The following is a 7,462-nucleotide window of genomic DNA, read 5'->3' as shown; positions in this document are numbered from 1 at the left end:
AGGTCCTTTTCTATAAATAGGGCCTGAGGCCCTCCTTTTACCCTTTTCGCACCTTTAACTCTCGAAACCCTAAAAATCACTGTGCATCATCCATTTTGCTTACAATCAACTGCTTGGACTTGTTATTCTTCATTAACTCTCACATCTGGTACCATTACTTGCTTTTTAATTGATCAATCTTGTTAATTTTCTCTTAATTTTCTTTTTTCTTGTTTTTCATTCTTTTCTTCCCTTATTTTCTTCAATTGAGTAGGTTAGGGTTGTTAATATTTAGGTTAAAATAGACATAGATAGTTAAAATCAATGGGTAATCATGTAGAGACACTACTTAGGTGAAAAATTGGACCCAAAATCAAAATACATGGAACCCTAATTTAGTGCCACAACTGGGCACTCAGTGCGGACCGCGGTCGTTTTTGTGCGGTCCGCGGTGCCCTAGTGCGGTCCGCACTACCATTTTGTGCGGACCGCATTGATAACCTCCTGATTGCTGAACCTCAAGCAGTGCGGCCGCGGTTGATTTTGTGCGGTCCGTACTGGGTAACTTCCACTACAAGAAAAACTGACAATAGCGAAGGGAAATATGGTCCCTAAAAGTCGATTTTTGGTCCCTAAAGACAAATAGCGACAAGAAAATTCTGGTGGCTAACCGTCGCAATAGCCTCCGATGCTAATGACAATTAACGACGAGGAAAGTGAATTGGTCGTTAATACTCCTTAGTGACCGGAATATTTTCTGGTCCCTAAAACCCATTAGAGACCATAATTCTGGTCCCTAATTGAAGATTGTAGGGCTTGGCATCTGGTCCCTAAAGAACATTTTGCGACAAATATTCTGGTCCTTAATGAAAATTGTGCGATCAATTTTTCCAGTGCCGTAAATATTTAAGGACGACTAATCTGGCCGTTAAAGATAATTATGACCTGGTCCCTGTAAATCGGTGTCTTAATAAGTTAATTCTACCAATCATATTCAATTTGCAACTAAAAAAATTAGACCACAAGGATAATAAAAGCAACAAAAATAGCAAGAAAAAGGAGACCAAGATAGAAAAAACGAATAATCGATCTAGTTACCACAACAGCTGCCGACATGTGATTTAACTGTTCCTCCTTAATGTCATCCCATGATAATACTCCCAATGGACACATATTACAATCACAAACTAATTTTCCCAAGTACCTCTCAAATAGATTGCCATTCTTTTAAACTGTTCGATTATTATAAAATGTTACTTTCAGCTTTTGTCCCACTTCAAGTGATGCAACTTCTTTGCGCTTGTTACTTCCTCGAACTCTTTTGACTTTTTAATAGTACATGAACCTACATTTGCATAATTTAGGAATGCTAGAACTATTGTACAAATAACAAATCTATGATACAATTAGACTTGAGAAAACAAACTTGGTTCAATTGTTTGGGTGGATTGCACAACTCGATTAGTTGATAGAGAAAAAGGAACATCAGTTTGCACATGCTCTTTCTCCAGAACTAGAGGTCTTATATTCGTCGCTCGCATTCATTTTGTAGTAGACATGGTAGAATATAATCTTTTACTATTAGAAGGTGGTAGTGGAATATTTTGACTAGCATAAAGAGCACTCTTATGAGAAGATCCCCCTTCATTTCTAGAAAATCCAAAATAGCCCATAGATCTATGCCCTCAATCCTTTTCCTTCATTATGTAACCTGGTACAAGAAAATTATATTAATAAAAACTTCAACATTAAAATTCAGTTGTACAAATAAATAACATAATAGATTTGAGAAACCATATTTGGTTCAGATGTTTGGGTGGATTGCACAACTTGCTTAGCAGATGAAGAAAACAGAGCATTAGTTTGCATATGCTCTTTCTCAAGAACCAAGGAGTTTTTATTTGTCGTTCCCAGACCTTTTGCAGTAGACATGCTAGAATAAAGAGCACTCTTACGGAAGGATCCCACCTCATTTTCAGACACCCCTAAAGCGTACTTAAGCCTAAGCCCTTGCCCTCGTCCTTTTGCTATAGCACCTACTTCAAGAAAACCACAATACTAATGACTATAGCATCAAAATTCAGTTTTACAAATTAAAAACATAATAAATTTGAAAAACCATAATTGGTTCAACTGTTTCATAACTTGATAAGTAAATGGAGAAAATAGAATATTAGTTTGCAATCCTTGAGCAGCAGACTTGGTAGAATCTGATCGTGTTGGTATACTTTGATTAGCACAAAGAGCACTCTAAAGGTATGATTCCACCTGATTATCAGAGGACATTTGACACATGGATATCGTATTTATACAATTCTCCTGTTCTTCTAAAAGCATAATCCAAAAACTTAAGCACCTCGATTGAGTAGGCTTCATCAAGTCGATTATCAACAAGTTGTGCCATAACCTTAGAGGTATATAAAAATTAGATTTAAAAGAAAAGGAAAACAGAAGTGTCTAACATACATTATCCTTGTTCAACTAATGCACACAAGAGAACTGACCATAATTTTAGTTGATGAACCCCACTGTAGATGAAAACTAAATAATTAAATGAGCCATCACATTGATTATCAAGTTCCTTTATTTTATAATCTTTTTTCTTGTGTAACTACAATAGCAGCAGCAACGACAATAGAGAAAAGAAAAGAAAAAAGATACAGTTACAGTAGCCACAAGTTGAGCACATCTCTTTAAGTTTCATTTATTTTTCTTAATAGGGGAAGTTAAGAGCAAGATCGCCAACTGATATATGCCTATAAAAAGAAAATTCAACATCAAACAATATATGCAAATTTAATCAAGATGAAAGACATCCATTACATGTTGCGTGCACAAGTCATCGACCATTCTTAGACTCCTACTATACTGAACATTGGACAGTACGGTAATAGTGCATATAAATTCATGACTACAACAATGGCAACTAGTTGTAGCTATAGGTCAAGCAACCAGAGAACCAAGTTCTAATAATATTTACCAAGCACTTTGTCGCCTACCAAAATACTGTTATAAAGTCATTGTTGTAGTCGTGAAAATGAAGGCCTACTTGAGAAAGAAAAAGCTCAATCTGAAGTTTCTAGAGTATCTAACGGGTCAAAAATGTTCAATCACTTCAACTATTTATAAGAAAAATCAAAACAAATAAAACCACACAATAAATTAAACACACAACATATCATTAACCCTTCAACCAAGTCTCCGTAAAACTTTGTAAACGCAACCCGACAGTGAAAACCTCAACCCTTGAAGACCTCCTCGATCTTTGCCCTCCAACCCAATATATACTCACATAACAATCAGTATTCAAACAAACAAAGAAATCTTATCGCAGAACCTCGGTCACAAAGAAAGAAAAGAAACTGAAGGAAGAATTATACGAAAGACATGAATGATTTAGATAAATAAGAATATCTAAAAGGAATAGTACCTTTCTTAGTATTTTGAAGAGAGAAAAGTAAAAAAAAATAGGATTTTCTCAGCAATGTGCACTAAAACACGACTAAAACTTAAGAGAATAACAAAGAAAAGCACAATGGATTACCTTCCTGAAGTTTACGGGGTGATAAACAAGAATTCTTTTTAGCTGCTACTACTTATAGGCCAAGATCAGAACAACAGAAGCACAAAATCAGTAGTAAAATAGAGTTGTGTAAGTAGTGGAGATCGGAATCTGGTGGCTGAAGTTTGGGATTTGAGTGACCAGCGGCTGAAATTTGGGATTTGAGCGAGAGAGAAGACCGGGTGCAATTTGGGATTTTTGCTCGGTTTAGGTCTTTACTGATTTTTTGTGAGAGAGAGAAAAGAAAACTTTTTTTTTTCGCGCCTTTGGTAGAAAATTTTAGAGTGCCCTCTGCTGAAATTTTTTTATTAGCGACTGGGTCTATGTGCCCTTTCGTTCCCTCAAAAATAAAAATACAAATTAAGGACCAGAAAATAATCTCATCCCTATAAGTGTCCCATTTGGGACCATATTTTATGCTGGTCGCTAAATCTTGGTCCCTAATAACCATTTTTCTTGTAGTATTCTGCAACCTGTCTGCAACTTTTCTTTCCTGCTTCTGCAACTTTGTTCTTAACTGCTTACACTGATACTAACAAGCTGATTGAACTATGATTGCAGACAATGGTGAGACAACGAGGTAAGCAACCAGGCAAAGGAGAATCTTCCCGGGGAGGGAAATAGAAAATGATAAAACTCACTCCCCAAGTCCGGGAAAGCATTAAAAAGACAAGAAAGCTGATAAAAGCTGTTGATAGGGCTGCTTTCCAGTCCTCAGGGAGTGAGTATGAGCCATCCCGGGAGATTTCCTCTGACTCAGTACCAACACACATCCCTGACTGGACGGAGAGGTTTAGGCTACGAGACACTCCTCCACCATCACCCACTGCCCAAGCACCAACAACCGTTATTTCTGAGTCGTCTGAGGGCTCAGCAGCAGGTAGTGGGGAATACTCCACCTCTCCCACAGCTTCATTATCTGGAGAGGGTGAAGTGGGTGCTGAGGAGGAAGTTGGGGGAGAACAAGAGGTAGGAGAAGGAGGTGAGCCTCAGGTAGGGGGCATTGCTAGAACCAGAAAGCTGGAGGTTTGGCAAGATAGATTTGTTAGCGAGGTGGCATATCACAAATTCCGGGAGTGGTGGCCGGTGAGAAAGTTGATCCCGGAGCGAAGTTTTGTTGACAAAGACCTGCTACCTCACAATCCCGACGTACTGAGGTAGTTTAGTACAAGAGTGGGCTGGGAACATTTTCTAGATGAGTGTGTGGATGCCAACGAACACATGGTCAAAGAGTTTTACTACAATGTAGCCCACATCAAAAAGGGCTCCAAAGTGACCAAGGTTCGGAATCTGAAAGTGTTATTTGAAGGGAAGTACCTCAACGAATACCTTGGCTTCAATGAGGAGGATGAGACCTTGTACATGGCAAAGTTGGAAATGGGTGAGGAGGTTCGTCCCTGGCTAGCACAGTACCTGGTAATCCCAGGTACTACCCCCGACTGGTTGACTGCTGGGTCAAGATTTTGAGACTGAGTTTGAACTTCGAGGCACGGGGGTGGGAGACTTTTGTATGTAGCAGGTTGGACCCCACGACACATGACAACACCCTTCCTCTTTCCCGGACTGTTTTGGTAGCTTCGATCATGGCGGGGTACCCAATCAATGTGAGGAATGTGATGTCGAGGATTATCTCAATTGTGGGAGCCGAGCATGACAGAAACTATCCGTTCCCCAGTACCCTCACTATGTACTTCCGGGACTTGAAGGTGGACAAGAGGTCCTTCGATGTCAAAGTCAAAGCGAAGGCCCCTTTTTCCTGGTACAGCATGCAGGGGGATGACAACCCCAAGAGCAAGAGCTTCAAGGGTGCAACTACTACTACAATTGGCCAGTCTGAAGAGCCAGTTGTGGTAGTGGCTCCTGCTGAGCCTACCTCCACTTCCACAGATATCCCTCCCGGTCCATCTACATCCACAGCCATTCCTGCTGGCCCATCCACTTCAGTAGACCCGGAGATTCCATCTTCCCGGGCCCATCCTATTACTGCCCACAGATTGAGCCAGGCACTTATGACTATCAACAACCGGATGCAAACTGCCTCATCCAAGTTGTCCATTTTGACCACCACTGTTGAGGCCCAGTCAGCTCCTCCAGCTCCACAGGTTCCATAGTCGATAGAGGATGCTTTTAAGGAGATGTTAGACAATCAGAAGAAAATCCTCGACAACCAGAAAAAGCTTGCCGAGGCAGTTGATTCACAGAGCAAGGCTCTCAAGGAGCTTGCTAGGGAGCATAAGAAGCTGAGGAAGACTCGGGCCTCCAAGGAGTCCGTGAAGGAGCTTAGAGCGGATGTTGACAGATTGAAGGCAGATCACCTGCCTTTAGATTTACTACTCCAGGACCCGGCACCAGCAGAGCATCCCCAGCCAGAGCAGTTACAGAGGCCTCCCAAGAGGAGAAGGATGATCCCTAGAGCTGGTGATGCAGTCATCCACCTAGCAGACCCACATGAGACATCCTCCAGTCAGCCACAGGGTGCACAACCTCAGGAGCCTGTCCAGGTCCAGGCCCAGGTTCCAGCAGCAGAGCAGCAGGACACAGGGAACCAGTCTGAGGTTCCCGAGCATAGAGAGGACCCAGGGACCACACATTAGCCTATGCAGATAGACATGCCATAGGGAGTTTCCTTATATCCTTATACCTCTATCTTTTTGATGCTTTATTTACACTAGTTGGCATTGGGGAGAATGCCAGCTTTCTTTTGAGAGGGTAGGCCCTACATTTTGGATGATTGCATATATTTAACAATTTTTATGCTTTCTTGATTTTTCATCTTTGGTCTGTATATATTTTTAACATTTAGCTACATTTCTCGCACTTTTATTTTACTTTTGGTCTGTATATAAAGTTATGGTACATTGTAGATATTCATCCATCTATTGTATATTCGACAAATTCCATCTTGTATATATTCATTTTACTTTCCGCAAATTTTTCCTTTTTAGCTTCTTATTTGTGATTCGTAGCTTCTTGTTTTGAAATTTGCAATAAGCCTTTGGTTTTCTTAATGCCACGGTTCTTCCAAAGGTGGAGTGTTGTGTGAACCGGGTGGCTCTTCCCGATGATAGATGGCGTGACAACCTTCTTAAAGGTTTGAGTCCGTTTTTCTTTTTGTTTTTGGTAGTTAATAGTTAAGGGTGCCTCGAGCAAAGCTTCACTTGGGCCTAGCACATTTTCCTTTGATCTTATGGTCAAAGACAATTTGTTGTGTTAAGGATGGTGAAAGTCGTGACCTTGAGACTCTTGTGTTGGCCGATAATCATCAAGTGGTTTTTTTGGGACCATTGTGAGCTTAAATCTAATCTAAGGTTGTTGTGGGCCCCCGACTCTGTGTCTTTAGCAATCCCATTGCTTGTGTGGTGAGTAATCGAATTGCAAGTCCATGTCCCGAGCCATTGGTCTAGAACTTGCCCTGACTGTTTGTTGAGGCAAAATCCTAAGTGAATTTTGACTTGAGACATGATTATAGGCTCTCCTTGGTCCAAATGTTAGCTCAAACAATTCCATAACCTACCAATGATAAGATCCCTAGTCAACCTTTTTGAGCCTTAGACCTTTTTCCTTCAATAACCATGATACAAGCCTATACCCGTTTTAAAAGATACCTTCTCTTGGCACCCAATCTTTTCTTTAGCACATGGCAAAAGTATAAGTTTGGGGGGAGAGACGAGGATTGCAACAAAGTGGTAAAAAGGTACAAAAATGAAGAAAAGGAAAGGCAATGAAAAAGAAAGAAAAGCAAAAAGACAAAAAGAAAGTTCAATGTGAAAAAGAATAAAAAGGGATTCAAAGAAAAGCAAAGAATGAAAGGTGTGGAAAGATGAAAAAGGATAAAAGGTCTGAAATGCATAAGAAAGAGTGACAATGTGTCTCTCTAACCCCTCAGAAAGAAGTGAAATGACTCAAAGAGTCAAGTGAATG

General features: G+C 40.4%; 1 long non-coding RNA gene across 1 annotated transcript; it reads right to left on the bottom strand.

Moving 5' to 3' along the window:
- LOC109222517 lies at window positions 1,482-3,825 on the bottom strand. Its single transcript, XR_002067420.1, has 2 exons — window positions 3,524-3,825; window positions 1,482-2,015 (listed from the first exon to the last, which is right to left on the bottom strand). It is a non-coding gene; the product is annotated as an uncharacterized LOC109222517 (long non-coding RNA).

The sequence above is a fragment of the Nicotiana attenuata genome, chromosome 2 (genome assembly GCF_001879085.1).
Source record: "Nicotiana attenuata strain UT chromosome 2, NIATTr2, whole genome shotgun sequence".
Taxonomy (NCBI): Eukaryota; Viridiplantae; Streptophyta; class Magnoliopsida; order Solanales; family Solanaceae; genus Nicotiana; species Nicotiana attenuata.
This window is presented reverse-complemented; position numbering and strand designations above follow the sequence as displayed.